This window comes from Dermacentor andersoni, chromosome 11 (assembly GCF_023375885.2).
Source record: "Dermacentor andersoni chromosome 11, qqDerAnde1_hic_scaffold, whole genome shotgun sequence".
Lineage (NCBI taxonomy): Eukaryota > Metazoa > Arthropoda > Arachnida > Ixodida > Ixodidae > Dermacentor > Dermacentor andersoni.
This window is the reverse complement of record NC_092824.1, coordinates 84,548,460-84,565,616: the sequence shown is the minus strand read 5'-3', so window position 1 is coordinate 84,565,616 and position 17,157 is coordinate 84,548,460. Positions and strand designations below refer to the sequence as shown.

General features: G+C 41.9%; 1 long non-coding RNA gene across 1 annotated transcript; it reads right to left on the bottom strand.

The window, feature by feature from the left end:
* Nucleotides 1-322: 322 nt before the first annotated feature.
* LOC140213956 (uncharacterized) lies at nucleotides 323-17,108 on the bottom strand. Its single transcript, XR_011890878.1, has 4 exons — nucleotides 16,067-17,108; nucleotides 2,435-2,521; nucleotides 1,912-1,990; nucleotides 323-406 (listed from the first exon to the last, which is right to left on the bottom strand). It is a non-coding gene; the product is annotated as an uncharacterized lncRNA (long non-coding RNA).
* Nucleotides 17,109-17,157: the final 49 nt, after the last annotated feature.

Sequence of the window (17,157 nt, the reverse complement as noted above, 5' to 3'; positions counted from 1 at the left end):
CTTGCAGGAAAATAAAATCGGCTGGATTCCATAGAGTACGAATTACGATATAATGACCGGCAGCTTACCGCCTTCCTTGAAAGCTGTACAATCACAGCATTATTAGTGTCCCAATATATGGAGCATACACTTGGCGATTAACGAATAACTGAGAAAAATGCTAGGCGTAACGCTCAGAGACAGGAAGGCAGCGATGTGGATTAGAGAGCAAACAGGGGTAGCCGACACTATAGTTGACATTAAGAGTAAAATATAGAGTTTACAAACCATGTAGTTTACATGCAGTTTACAAACCATGCAGTTTACAAACCATGATGCCTAGGGCAGATAACGCAAGTCGCATTAGAGTTGCAGGATGAACGCCAAGGGAAAGGAAGCGCTGTCGACGACGGCAGGGAATTAGGTGCTGTGAATGAGAAAGTTGGTAGACATAACCTTGAATCAGCTGGTGCGTGACAAGGGTTATGAAAATCGCTGGAAGATGACATTAGTAGCCTGATGGGTATGGTTAACCAGATTAATCGATGTGGTCATCTTAGGCAATAACCAAACAAATCGATGAATACTTTAGAAGAGAGATACCGTTCTTGTTTTTTTTTTTTGTCTTGCGCAAGCGTGGAGGTAGTTTCTCTATTGCATTAGGATGACAGACAGTAGATGACAGAGATGTTTCTCATATTGAATTAACTTATCAACGCTGGTCTTCCTAATAACGCATCATAGGCATGGGAAACGCCACTATTTCTCATCTTAACAAGGTGCGTTGGTTAATGCCTAAGAAAAATTTTCCAGAACTGTAAGGTCGCTCTTCAAGGACACTCGCGGACATAAGCCCGTAGCCGCCACAGCAGAAGTTACATGACCCTCGGTGACCGTCTACGCAGAGCTCCCGAATCACACATTCTTTCAAGATTACAACTGCCCCGAATAGGTCCCGAATAGGCGTGATTGCAGATATCTCTATACATCCCTGTGCATACCCTGCCATCAGCATACTTTCCTCGATAAGCATCACAGATCTCCTTCGTCGTCGTAATATCGCTACGCAGAAATATCACCACATGATTTGGTGTGTGCATTTCTAAAGTGCTTCTGAACAATGAGCGCACATATATAATTATACGAATTGAAGGTTATGCATAAACATTGCCTGAATTACTTCATTGCACAGAGAAAATCAAGCAATTATAAGCACCATCGTTAGTTGTATAGCATCTAAATAAAAAAAGTTCCCTTCAAATACATTCCGGCATGTCCGTTCTATCTGGGTATAAATTCTAGTTAGGCCCAATTTTTAAAAAGTACGGGCTTTCACGTGCCGAAACCACGATCTGATTGTGAGTCGCGACGTAGAGGGGGACTACGGAATAATCTCGACCACGTGAAGTTCCTTAACGAGCCTCTAAATCTAAGTACGCAGGTTTTGTCGCATTTCGCCCCCATCGCAATGCGGTCGCCGAGGCAGGAATTCGATTCCGCGACCTCGTGCTTAGCAGCCGAACGGCATAACCGCTAAGCAACCTCGACGGGAAAGGGAAACATTTTTGTTCTTGGCGTATCCCTCACTCGGCGTGTTTTCCCCTGATGGCGACACGACAAAAGACAACAAAAATCGGCCGAACGTCGACCAACGTAAAAGTTTTCTGCAATAGTCATTGACTGCACTTTCAAGGAACGAGCAGGTTACGTTCTTATATAAAGCGGATACATTGAATTCAGTGGCGTGCTGCAGTGTACTGGTAGCTGTGGTGCATTTGTTTAACGGTCGATACGGCGACTTCGCGAGCAGGAGATAAAAAAAGCATTTTACAGCAAACATTTGGCGAATGAACATGTCGATCAGGGGCTACGCGAAAAGTTCTTTGAGCGTAATTAGTTCCCTTCGAAAGCAGCAGAAACGATTGTGCTCACCTCGTATGCTATGAAGCGGAACTTGGCCCGGCCGTCCGTCCGTCCCCGCGTTCTTTCAACCAGAAGCCACGATGATGTCCTACATAAACGAGTCGCCAGCATTAATCCAGATACTTCGTAGTGTCTTCAAAAAAGCGGCACGTGTTGAGTTTTGACGTCATAGACTGAAGGTATTCACGAAAGCAAGTGAGCACTATTTCGCGTAATCTCATGCACTGTCAAGGCAAAATGGCAGCCAACGCGACAGCACCCCGCGATATCGGTTCATGCTACATCGCCCGTTACTGCAGCGAGTACAATCTTTAATTACAAGGAAATATTAGAAATCAAACAGCGCCAAACGCTGATTTTGCGAATGTTTACGAAAAACGCGTCCAACATGTCTTTTTGATAAAGAAATTGTTACAAAAAAAATCATTTTGCCACCTGTGAATCCTTAACGCAGGCGCGATTTCCTGACCAGCAACCTAGGAGGCCTGAAGAAAAGCTGGCCACCAGGTCCGCAGGGCTGGAATCGAGTTACCATGTCGCTAGATTAGCTGGCCACCAGATCCACAGGGTGGGCATCGAGACACCAAGCAGCTGGAACAGCTGGCCACCAGGTCACAACCTCGCAAACAGGGGTAAAGAATGATTTAAGGAAAAATTGGCCAAAGTCACATATCACTACATGAAACGTTCATTGAGCGCAATTATTTCACTTCGAAAGCAACAAAGTATTGTGTTCTACGAGGATTGTAGCCCACGACGCAAGAAGCCTCGTGGGCCACATGCTGCGGCAAGGTGCGATAGACAGACGAAGAGGACGACGCTGTTCTGTATTCGGCTTGAACCCCGGTGCATTGATGGTAATTAATGGGTGATTGTGTTTTTATTTTGTCAATTGCAGGGCAGCTCGTTTTAACCTTGTGGACTTGTGCTCATTGTCACGTGTTGTGTCTTGCAATACCATTATTTCCATCCGTAGAAGGACCGCACCCCGACAGATAATGCATGTCTTTTTTCTCTCTTTTTTTCTTAGTTGCTGTTGATACTTGCAAGATTTTTTTTTGTCTCTCCTCACATCTGACTGCCATTTCTGTATTCGTAGTAATGTTATATTGACATTTTTTCAAATGTGTTTTCAAAATCATCCCTATACAGGTCTTTGTCTGTGAAACAGACAGATTGCGAGTGCCCCATCAATAAATAAATACGAAGTGTTTCGTCGTTTCTTGACTAGCTGCTACAGCGAGATCAAAGCGCATTCACTGACGCTTGCAAAATTCCTACGGCGTTCACAGTGGCACAGCAGTTCGTTCAAAAGACGTTTTTCTCCGCGCAAAATGCTTCTCAATATAAGCGATTTCCTAGGCCCCCATAATCTAAACTTCGCAAGCCAATACAGAAACAATTTTCTTTCGCAAAGAACGGTACTATTCATTTGGGATGCTGGAATAGAGACGTACAAAATAGGAAAGTCAAGGCATCACAAAAAAGCCGGAGCATCGATTGCGATAGCAAATTATTAGACAGCGATAAGAAGTAATGATATTATTGGCCGAATAATCTTGTAAACGATCGCTTACTAACTAGATTAACAAGCATGGCGTCACGCGAGCGCTGACAGGCTTTTCCTCTGAGCATTCGAGCAGTCTTGCGACGCAAGTTTCGTGGTCGACCGGCAGATGTTAATCAGCCTCGACGACGTCTTCTACCTCTGCTTGTGCTTCGGTGCCGAGACGTTTAGGCGCACTCAAGACATGGTGACTCTAGCTTTACCGTATGGCATTGCCATATGATCCCTGATATGTTGGAAAAGACACCCCTGTCACGATATGTTCTTCAGTGACTGAACCTCTGAGAAGGTGCTGGAGTGAGAAGGGTTGTTCGTCTGAGCTTGCCGGATCAATGCGCCCTGTTGTACTGTAAGTTCTGGGCGTAGCTAACACACGAGAAAATGCAATATCAACGGACACGTTGCAAACAGAAGACTAAAAAAAGTAGATCAAGCTTCAACAAAGTAAAGAAGTTGTAGCACAAACATAAATATGCGCATTGGCGCCTGCAATCGTAGGCGGATACCAGTCTCGAAGTCTCACCAGATCTGAATATCGAAGGATCTTGACATGCCGACTGAGTTAGGGAACAAAGCCATTTAATGAGATGCTTCTGCAAAATCCGGAACGTTGGGTAGCGTGTTCCTGTTTCGACATTATAGTCTCGCCGGAGAATGGAAAACACTAGAACAGGAAAAAGTTCGTGCCCTGCCATCACCCTCGAAAAGTAGCATTTTAACAGGACGATCGAGAAAGCGGAAGTACCGTTGGTAAGTCACTGCGACGTGATGAAAAGAACAGCCGCTAAAAGATGGGACTGTCGGGAGCCCTTCGTATCCCGGGATTCCGATACCGTGCTTCTGCGCTTCAGTTGGGCCCCGTGACCTGCCCATAGCTCTCTGTATTGAGGAGGCCGGACAGATACCGGCAGTACCAGCCGGCGGCAGACAAACTCCTTGACGTGAGAAACGCGTGAATCCCCCGCCAGGAGCCAACCTGGCCACCTCCCAACCCCGCAAAGACCAACAATTCTTGCCAGCCGGTCATGGGACTGGTGATTAACTAATGGTTACAGTACTATATTGGTGTGACGCTTTAACCCCTAGCCACGAGGAAGACGAAAAAACATGCAGATATCCAGCACAGCATTGCAATGTAGATGACTCAGAGCTTGTTTGAGCAAGCGAATTGGCCACAGTAGCGGATGACAGCTGGGCAGCCCGGTCACCAGTACATTTTAGATGTCTGCCTCGCGAGTCCGAACGAAGGCGATGCATGATGCATCAAGCGTGTTGGTGAAATGCGCATGCATAGAGAGGTGTGAAGCATCTCTAAACCTACTTAAGGCTGCAAACTCCTTATGGAAGTGTGGCACATACATTCTAGGGGATTGTGCAAGAATTGGACACACACCCGGTAGGCACAGACCAAGTTGTACGAACCGAGCGCGTGGATTTGTCTGTTTTGGCGTACTCCCGGAGTTATATATAAAACCGGCGAACCCAAGTTGTCTACTACTTATAGAGACAACTTATACTTATACTATTACTTGAAGAGATGAATACAAGCATTTAGCCCGTTAGAACCTACGCTACGTCGTGGTAACTCAGTTCTCTATAACGCTCAATCTCCACGCATCCATCACGCCCCCTACAAATGCACGTGTGCAGACAAGCAAATGATAGATACATCAAATCGCAGAAGGAACACCAGCCTACAGCATGTCAGAACCTCAGCGACGTCGTGTTAACTCACTTCACCGTAAAGCTTAAATTCGAACCATCCATCACTACCCCCGCAAATGCGCGTATGCAAACTTGCACCAATATTAAACGAATATGCGAAGTACGTCATCGCGGAAAGAACGTATGTCTATAGCCCGATACAACGTCTGCGCTATCGGGATTACTTATATATAAAGCTCAAATTTCAACCATATTTCACTCCCGCTGCACATGCGCATATACAGAAGTTAACTACACGATTATTAAGCGAATTTCAAGAAATTAGTTGTCGCGGAAAACAGCAACCAGCTCATTTGTGGTAAATCACCTCCATGAAAAGCTGAATCTCGACGTACCCATCACTCCTCCTGCAAACACACGCACGCAGTTACTAAATTAGATCACTATTACATAAATTTGCAAAAATTACTAATCTCGAAAGAAAAAAACTAAATAGAGCCCAACAGAACCTCAGCCACGACGTCTGACCCAAATCTCTGAAAACCTCAACTTCGACGTATCTATCACTCCCCCTGCAAAAGCCCGTATGCTGACACTAACATCCGTTAAAATCAAACGAATATGCAGAAACTTCTGTTCGAGGAAAGAACATCAGTCTATACCCCGTAGAACCTCTGCGAAATCGTGCTAACTTATTTTTCTCTGAAGCTGAAACTTGATGCATCCATCCCACCGCTTGAACGCACGCTCAAAGACAATAAATACATGATTATGAAGAGATCTTGCGCAAATTACATATTGCGGAAAACCGCATAAGCATATAGCATGTTAGAACCTCAGCTCAGTCGTGTTGGCTCAGTTCTATGTGATGCTCAAATTCGATCCATCCATCACCGCCCCTGCAAATGCACGCTTAAGCACACTAACTTATTTGATTATTGAACGAAATTACCCAAATAAATTATAGCGGAAGAACGCTCTAAAAGTATAGTTCTACGTAAAGCTCAAATACGAGCCATCCATAATTCCCCTTGGTAACGCGCGCTTACAGGCACTACCTTACTTGATTAGTAAACGAATTCGTACAAATAAAGTGTAGCGGCACAGGAACATCAGCCTATAATAGTACAGTTCTATGTGAAGTTCAAGTTCCACCAATTCATCACTCCCCCTGCGAATTCCCGCTTAGACCCACTTACTTCATTAATAAACCAATTTGGGCAAATAACTAACAGTGGACAAAAACTCTTGCAAAGCAAGTTTAAAGATACTAACTTATTTTTTTAATTAACAAATTTGCGCAAACTAATTCTACCGGACAAAAACACGAGCCTACAATAGAATTGTTCTATGTGAAGTTAAATTCGACCCATCCATCACTGATCATGCAAATGCACGCTTACAGCCAGTAATGTACTTGATTTATAAAGGAAATTGCGCTAATAAAATATAGAGGGAAAAGACACCAGTCTATAATAGTACGTTAGAACCTCAGCTCAGTCGTGTCAGCTCAGTTCTATTATGTGAAGCTCAACTTCGAGCCATCCATCACTGCTACTACAAATGAACGCTTACACAGAGTAACATACTTGATTAATGAAGAAATTTGCGCAAATAACTTAAAACAGAAGAAAACATCAGCGTATAATAGTAGAGTTAGTTCTTTGTGAAGCTCTAATTCGACCCATCCAACACTTCCCCAGCAAATCTCCCGCTTACAGAGAAACTTACTTGATTAATAAATTAATTTCTGCAAATAAATTATAGCGGAAAAAACATCAGCCTATAATAGTATGTTAGAACGTGCCCACATTGGTGTAAGCTGAGATCTAAGTCACGCTCAAATTCGATCGATCCATTACCGATCCTGCAAGTGCCCGTTTACAGACACTAACTTGCTTGATTAAAAACGAATTTGCCAAAAAAAAATTATAGCGGTAAAAACATCAGCCTATATTAATATGTTAGAACCTATGCTCAGTAGTGTTAGCTCAGATCCATGTTACACTCAACTTCGATCCATCAATCACTGCGCCTGCAAATGCACGCTTACAGACACTTTCTTGATTAATGAACAAATCTGCGCAAATAACTTAAAACGGTAGAAAACATCAGCCTATTATAGTATAGTTCTATGTGAAGCTCAAATTCCACACATCCATCACTCGTCCTGCAAGTTCCCGTTCACAGAGAAACTTGGTTAATTAATAAACGAATTTGCGCGAATACCTTATAGAGGAAAAAATCATCAGCTTATAATAGCATGTAAGAACCTCAGCTCAAGAGTGTTAGCTAAATTGTATGTGAAGCTCAAACTCTATCCATCCATCACTCCCCCTGCAAATGCACGTTTAAAGACACTAACATACTTGATTAATGAACGACTTTGCGGAAAAACTGAATAGAGGAACTAACATCAGCCTTTAAGAGTATGTTAAAATCGCAGCTCAGTCGTGTTAGCACAGTTCAATGTGATGCTAAATTCAAACCCATCCATCACTTCCCCTGCAAATGCCCGCCTATAGACACTAAGTTACTTGAATAATAAACGAATTTGCGTAAATGAATTATAGAAGGAAAACATCAGCCTTTAATGGTATGTTAGTACATCAGCTCAATTGTGTTAGCTCCGTTCTAAGCTCGGGGTAGTCCTGTTCACCCAGTTATCTGACAGGTTCACACTGGACGCTTACTTCACTACTCCTACAACCTCACGAATACTGTCACTAATTTATACGATTTGTAGGCGAATTTCCTCAACAGAGCTATAGCGGAAAAAAAGCCAGCCCGTCGACAGTACATCAACGCACTCGAATTGACTGAATTTCCTGAAAAGCGAAAATTCCACGCATACATCACTCTCCCTGACAACATACGTATCCCGACACTGATTTGCACAGTAGATAAACTAATTTACCCAAATTACGTTTCGGAGAAAAAAAGATCAGCCTATATCCCTCTTAGACGCTCAGCATACTCCTATCTACTAAATTCTCCGAAAGGCTCAAACTGGCCGCTAACTTCATTTCTCCTGAAATTGCACGAATAATGCCACTAACATATGTGATTGGTTAATGAATTTGCTCAACTTATTGTTAGCGGAAAAAGCGCCAGCATATAGACAGTTAGTACCTCACCGCATTCCTATTGACTGAATGCTCTGAAAAGCTCAACTTCCGCACATACATCAGTCTCCCTGGAAAGGTACGAATACTCACACTAACTTGCCTAATGGATAAACGAATGTGCCTAAATTACTGTTCGAAGAAAAAAAATCTGTCTATAGCACCCTTAGAAGCTCAGCATATTTCTGCTCCCTTTTTTTCCCTGGAGGGCTCAAACTGGACGCTTACTTCATTACTCCTGCAATTGCAGAAATACTGCCAGTAACTTATATGATTCGTAAAGGAATTTGTTCAAAAAAGCTATAACGAGAAAAATGACAGCCTTTAGACATTTAGTACCTCACAGCATTCCTATTGACTGAATTCTCTGAAAAGCTCCAATTCTAAGCATACATAACTCTCCCTGCAAATGCATGTGTGCTGACACTAACTTGCCTAATTGATAAAAGAATTGGCCCAAATTATTTTGGCAGAAAAAAAAGCAGCCTATAGACCCCTTAGAATCTCAACGCACTCCAGCTCACTCAATTCTCCGGAAGGCTCAATCTGGACGCTTACATCGCTATTCCTGCAGCTCCGCGTATGCTGACACTAACTTATATACGTAGCAAACAAATTTGCTCAACTTGGTTATAGCGGAAAAAAACTTCAGCCTATGGACAGTACTTCACCGCATTCCTATTTACTGAATTCTTTGAAAAGCGCAAAACCGACGCATACATCACTCTCCCTGTAAATGTAGGTATAATGACACTAAGTTGCCTAAGTGATAAACCAACTTGCCCAAATTTCTTCTCCGAGAAATAAAACTCATCCACATAGAAGCTCACGTACTCCTGTTCACACAATTCTCTGAAAGGCTACACTAAACGCTAACTTCATTATTCCTGCAACTGCACGAATACTGCCACTAAATTCTACCATTAGAAAACGAATTTGATCAACTTATCTATAGCGGTAAAAACGCCAACCTATAGACAGTACCTCACCACATTCCTATTGACTGAATTCTCTGAAAAGCTCAAATTCCCCACATACATCACTCTCCCTGGAAAGGTACGTCGAGTGACACTAACTTGCCTAATTGATAAATAAATTTAAAAATTACTTAGTAGCTCAGCTAACTCCTGTTCACTCAATTATCTGAAAGGCTTAAACTGGATGCTTCCTTCACTACTCCTGCAATTGCACGAATACTACCACTAACTTATATCATTAGTAAACGAATTTGCACAAGTAATTTATAGCGCAAGAAACTCCAGCCAGTACAATTACTACTTCACAACATTCCTATTCACTGAATTCTCCGAAAAGCTCAATTTCGATGCATGCATCACTCCCCCTGTAAATATACATCTGCTGACACTAGCCTGGCTAATTGATAAACAAATTTCCAAAATTACTTTTCGCAGTAAAAATATCACCCTATAGCGCTCCTAGAAGCTCAGCTAACTCCTGTTCACTCAATTCTCTGAAATGTTCAATCTAGACGCTTCCTTCATTACTCCTGCAATTGCATGAATACTGCCTCTAACCTATATGATTAGTAAACGAAATTGCTCAAGTTATAGCGCAAAATACGCCAGACTGCAGACCATTAGTACATCACCACATTCCTACTGACGGAAATCTCTGCCAAGCTCAAATTCAGCGCATACATCACTCTCCCAAGAAAGGTACGTATACTGACCCTAACTTACCTAATAGATAAACGAATGTGCCTAAATTACCGTTCGAAGAAAAATAATCTGCCTATAGCAACCTTACAAGCTCACCATATTCTTACTTACTCAATTATCTTAAGGGCTCAAACTGGACGCTTACTTCATTACTCCTGCAATTGCTGAAATACTGCGACGAACTTATATGATTCTTAAACGAATTTCCTCAAATCAGTTATAGAGGGGAAAACGCCACCCTGTAGACAGTCAGTACCTTACCGCATTCTTATCGACTGCATTACTCTGAAACGCCCAAATTCGGCGCATACATCACTCTTCTTGCAAATGTACGTGTACAGACACTAACTTGCCTAATTCATAAACGAGTTTCCTAATGTTACTTCCCGGAGAAAAAAAAATGAGCCTATTACCCACTTCGGAGTTAAGCGTACTCCTGTTCAATCAATTCTCTGAACGGCTAAACTGGACGGTTACTTCTTTGATCCAGCAATTCCACGAATGGTGCCACTAACGTATATGATTAGTAAAAGAATTTGCTCAAGCAGATTATAACGGGAAAAATGCCAGCCTTTAGACATTTAGTACCTCACAGCATTCCTATTGACTGAATTCCCTAAAAAAGCTCAAATTCCGCGCATACATCACTCTCCCTGCAAATGTGAGCATACTGACACTAAGTTGCGTAATGGATAAACGAATTTGCCCCAAAAAACTTGTCGCAGAAAAATATCAGCCTATAGCCCCCTTAGATGCTCGGATACTCATGTTCGCTCAATTCTCTTAAAGGCTAAACTAGACTCTAACTTCATTACTACTGCAATTGCACGAATACTGCCACTAACTTATATGATTAGTAAGCCGATTTCCTGAAGGAGGTTATAGCGGCAAAAATGCCAGCGTCGAGACAATTAGCACCTCACCGGATTCCTATTGACTGAATTCTCTGAAAAGCTCAAATTCCAGGCATACATCACTCTACCTGCAAATGCATTTGTATTGACACTAACTTGCATATTTGATAAAAGAGTTTGCCCAAAATAATTCCCGCAGAAGAAAAATCAGCCTATAGCCCCCTTAGAAGCTCAGCGTACTCCAGCTCAATGAATACGATGTAAGGCTCAAATTGGACGCTTACATCACTATTCCTGATTCTGCACGTATACTGACACTAACTTATATGAGTAGTAAACGAATTTGTTCAGCTTAGTTACAGCGGGGAAAGACTTCAGCCTATAGAGAGTACTTCACCGCATTCCTATTGACTGAATTATTTGAAAAGCGCCAAACCGACGCATACATCACTCTCCCTGCAAAAGTACGTATACTGACACTAACTTGCCTAAGTGATAAACCAACTTGCCCAATTTCCTTTTCCCATAAATAAAGATCAGCCTATAGTCCACTTAAAAGCTCAAGTACTCCTGTTTACACAATTATCTGAAAGGCTCAAACTAAACTCTATCTTCACGATTCCTGCAACTACATGAATACTGGAACTAACTTATATGATTCGTAAGCTAATTTTCTGAGGTAGGTTATTGCGGCAAAAATGCCAGCCTGTAGACAATTAGTACCTCACTGCATTCCTATTGACCGAATTCCCTAAAAAAGCTCAAATTACGCGCATATATCGCTCTCCCTGCGAATGTAAGTATACTGACACTAAGTTGCGTAATGGATAAACGAATTGCTCCAAAAACTTGTCGCAGAAAAAAAAATCTGCCTATTGGTCCCTTAGAAGCTCAGCCTACTGCAGCACACTCAATTCTCTCAAAGGCTCAAACTGGATGCCTACACCACTATTCCAGCTTTTCTACGAATAGTGCCACTGAATTATATAATTAGAAAACGAATTTGCTGAACTAATTTATAGCGGTAAACACGCCAGCCTATACACAGTTAGTACTTCACCGCATTCCTGATGAGTGAATTCTGAGAAAAGCTCAAATTCTACGCATACATCACTTTCCCTGCAAATGTACGTATGCTGACACTAATTTGCCTAAGTGATAAACCAACTTGCCCAAATTACTTTTCGCAGAAAAAAAAAAACATCAACCTATAGCACCTTAGAAGCTCAGCGTATTGCTGCTCAATCATTTAACTGAAAGGCTCGAACTTGTCGCTTCACTACTTCTGCAATTGCACGAATGCTGCCTCTAACTTTTATGATTAGTAAACGAATTTGCTCAAGTAACATATTGCGGAAAATACGTCAGCCCGTAGACAATTAGTACCTTATCGTATTTCTATGGACTGAATTCCTTGCAAAGCACAAAAGCAACGCATAAAACCACTCTTCCTGCAAATTTACGTCTACTGTAACTAACTTGGCTGTTGGATAAACGACTCTGCGGAAATTACTTTTCGTAGAAAACAAAGTATCACCCTATAGTTCCCTTAGAAGCTAAGCTAAGTCTTGTTCATTCAATTCTCTGGAAGGATCAAACTGGACGGTTACTTCATTTTTCCTGCAATTGCACGAATACTGCCACTAACTTATAGGATTAGTAAACGAATTTGCTCAACTTAGCTATAGCGGAAAAAACGCCAGCCTGTAGACAGTACCTCACCGCATTCCTATTGACTGAGTTCTCTGAAATGCTCAAATTCGACGGATACATCAATCTTCCTGCAAATGTACGTGTGCTGACACTGACTTGAATAATTGATAAACGTATTCGCTCAAATTTCTTTTTTCAGAAAAGCAATATCACCCTATTGCCCTTAGAAGCTCTGGTAACTCCTCTTAACTCAATTCTCTGAAAGGCTTAAACTGGACACTTACTTCATTACTCCTGCAATTACACGAATACTGCCACTTACTTAAATGAGTAGTAAACGAATTTGCTCAACTTAGTTATAGCGGAAAAAATACCAACCTAGAGACAGTACTTCACCGCGATCGTATTGACTGAATTCGTTGAAAAGCTCAAATTCCACGCATACATCACTCTTCCTGCAAATGTACGTATGCTGAAACTAACTCGCCTAAGTGATAAACGAACATGGACAAATAACTTTTCGCAGAAAAAAAGATGGGCCAACAGCCTCCTTAGAAGCTCAGGGTACTGTTGTTCACTCAATTCTACGAAACGCGCTCCAACTGGCCGCTTCACTACTTCTGCGACTGCAGGGATACTGCCACTAAATTGTGTTATTAGTAAAGGAATTTCCTCAGGTAACATATTGCGGAAAGAACGCTAGCCTGTTGACAATTAGTACCTCACCGCATTCCTATTGACGGAATTCTCTGACATGCTCAAATTCGACGCATACATCACTCCCCCAGCAAATGTACGTATACTGACACTGACTTGAATAATTGATAGACGAATTTGCCCTAATAACTTTCTCAGAAAAATAATATCACTCTATTGCCCTTAGAAGGTCAGGTAACCCCTGTTCACTCAATTCTCTGAAAGGCTCAAACTGGACGCTTACATCATAACTCCTCCAATTTCATTATTACTGCCACTAACTTATTTTATTAGTAAACGAATTTCCTCAAGTAAGTTATAGTGCAAAACACGCCAGCCTGTAGAGTGTTGGTACCTCACCATATTTCTATTGACTGAATTCTCTGAAATCCTCAAATTCGACGCATACATCCCTTTCCTGCAAAATGTACGTATTGTGACACTAACTTGCCTAATTGATAAATGAATTTGCCCAAATTACTTTTCACAGAAAAAAATATCACCCTAAAGCGCCCTTAGAAGCTCAGGTAACTCCTGTTCACTCAATTCTCTGAAATCCTCAAACTTGTCGCTTACTTCATAACTCCTACAATTGCATTAATACTGCCACTAACTTATATTATTAGTAAACCAATTTCCTCAAGTAAGTTATAGCACAAAACACGCCAGCCTGTAGACTGTACCCCCCCCCCCCCCCATTCCTATTGACTGAATTCTCTGAAAAGCTCAAATTCCACGCATACATCACTTTCCCTGCAAATGTACGTATGCTGACACTAATTTGCCTAAGTGATAAACCAACTTGCCCAATTTACTTTTCGCAGAAAAAAAAACATCAGCCTATAACACCTTAGAAGCTCAGCGTATTGCTGCTCACTCATTTCACTGAAAGGCTCAAACTTGAAGCTTCACTACTTCTGCAATTGCACGAATACAGCCTTTAACTTATATGATTAGTAAACGAATATGCTCAAGTATCATATTGCGGAAAAAACCCCAGCCCGTAGACAGTTAGTACCTTATCGTATTCCTATTGACGGAATTCTTTGAAAAGCACAATAGCAACGCATAAAACCACTCTTCCTGCAAATTTACGTATACTGTAACTAACTTGCCTATTGGATTAACGACTCTGCCGAAATTGCTTCTCGCAGAAACCAAAGTATCACCCTATAGCGCCCTCAGTAGCCCACCTAACTCCTGTTCACTCAATTCTCTGAAAGGCTTAAACTGGACGCCTACTTCATGACTTCAACTGCACGAATACTGCTTCTAAATTATATGATTAGTAAACGAATTTGCTCAACTAAAATAATAAAGCAAAAACGCCAGCCTATAGACAATTAGTACCTCACCGCATTCCTATTAACTGAATTCTCTAAAAAGCTCAATTTCGACGCATTCATCACCCTCCGTGCAAATGTACGTGTACTGAAACATACTTGCCTAATTGACAGACAAATTTGCCCAAATTACTTTTCGCAGAAAAAAATATCCTATAGCGCCCTTAGAAGCTCAGGTAACTCCTGTTCAGCCAAATTCTATGAAATGCTCAAACTGGACGCTTACTTAATTACTCCTGCTATTCCACAAATACTGCCACTAGGTTATATGATTAGTAAACAATTTGCTCAAGTAAGTTATAGTGCAAAACACGCCAGCCTGTAGACCATTACTACCTCCCCACATTCCTATTGACTGAATTCTCCGAAATACTCAAATTCGACGCATACATCCCTCTTCCCGTAAATGTACTTCTGCTGACAGTACCTTGCCTAATTGATAAACAAATTTGCTCTAATTACTTTTCGAAGAAAAAATATGACCCTACAGTGCCCTTAGAAGCGCAGGTAACTCCTGTTGACTCAATTCTCTGAAATGCTCAAACTGGACGCTAACTTCATTACTCCTGCAATTGCATGAATACTGCCACTCACCTATATGATTAGTAAACGAATTTGCTCAAGTTACGGTGCGAAACACGCCAGCCTGTAGACTGTTATTGCCTCACCACATTCCTATCGACTGAATTTTCTGAGAAGCTCAATTTCGATGCATACATCGCTCTCCCTGCAATTGTAAGTATACTGACACTGACTTGAATAATTGATAAACAAATTTTCCCAAATTACTTTTCGCAGAAAAACAATATCACCCTATTGCCCTTAGAAGCTCAGGTAACTCCTGTTCACTCAATTCTCTCAAAGGCTCGAACTGCACGCTGACTGCAGTTCCCCTGCAAATGCACGTATCCTATCACTTAATCGCTAAGAAAGGGCGTTGGCTTTAATTAATAAGCATAAGTGAAATTGGCCGGTGGAAAGTTTCAAACAGAGGACCCCTGGCACAACAGCCCTTTTTATTTAGCTGACGTTTACTTTAGTTAATACAGCCACTACATCTATGATTTCTATACTTCGTGTAATATTATTTTTAAATCGCATTCCTTGCTTTGTTCGCCCTTTTTCTTTATTCTTTATTGATACAGTTTTCCGGTGAGCTTGAAGGCGTTACATTAAGGGCTCACAAGCTTGGAAAAAAAAATCTTCATTCACACTAGATGTTTGCTCAGACGTCTGAAGCTTATGACAAAACTGTTATAATTTTTTCAATGAATTTTCCATTCTGACTTAGCGCACGTCTGCTATTTGATTTTTCCTCAAGCGATACTTCGCTGTATAAGTTCCAATTTACCCAGATTGCATTTCTTTTTCTGTGGTACCATAAAGAAGTGGCATAATTGTCGATGCGCTAACGATAACGACTTATTAGTGTTTTTTTACGCTTTATTGCTAAGGGTTATAAGGAATGTTTGTTTACTTAAGTTTATTGAGCATAATATAATATTTTTACGTAATTACCTTTGTAGAGCGAAAGGCTACAGAAAGATACAGACACAAGAAGACACGTCTTCGATGCGCTCACCTTGCTGGCCTAGCTAATAGAGTCGGTCACAGTGCGGCCTCCCACTCCGGTCCCGGTGACGATGCACGAAACGCCAGCATCGCCTTCGCTTGAGGGATGGGTACCCGCCACGATCAGTTCGATCTCTTCCCGTTCGCTCACGGCACCATTGAAAAAGAAGAGACATGGCGCGGGTACGTGAGAAACACGGTGAAAGAAATCAGGACGCGATGCCTTCGAGTTCTGTTCTTGACACCGTAACCGCAGCCATGACATATTGAAAAAAAAAATATCTATAAGGACATTAGGACTCAATAGGTCATCCGGCTCTTCTCGTTTCATTTAGTATAGTCAGCTTGGCCCGAGTTGGTTAGGCATATAGACGAGCGGTCTCATTTGAGTTAGAAAGACATCGACACTTGTGGCGTTTGCCTCGACTATGACTGCGTCAGGTACAACCTAGTTATAAAAACGACAGGACAGCAAACCCCGTTTGTGCCGGCCACCGCTAGCATGCCTTCTCGTTTTTCGTCATCTTGCAAAAGCAGGCGTGTATTCTGTGGTGACCACTTATGGAGATATTTTCGCGAGATTTCGCAACACTCGGCACTGGACTCAGTTATGTATACTGCCGGCACTGTTCTTGGCTTGCGTGAAGATAGTCAGCATGTCAAAGTGCCAGAAAGTATCTCGGTCGCGTACAAAAAACAGGCGAACGCAAGCGAAACACACAAACACAGCGCCTAGGTCCGACAAATGAATAATTCCGTAAAAAGCATCTCATCAGTGTCTCATCAGTGTGAAAAAGCAAAACACAGGAACAAAGCGCAAAATGGTAGCCTGTGTAGAAAGACCTAGGCTCAGATTCCGTAAAGGCCATGATACCGCAATTCCTGACGGAAGACAACCGAACGCATGGGATGCTAACACATGACAATCCCGACCGCCATAGCCTTTCGCCTGAAGTACAGCTTTCGCCTTCGCTAATATTACGAATATGCAGGCTATGAGTTTCATTGAACTCTCGGTGATGACTACTTATGGAAGCTGGACGCCAACATCAGGTTCTTCTGACATTTGGCTGATGCTCGTTTGACGTTAGCTTAACGCAG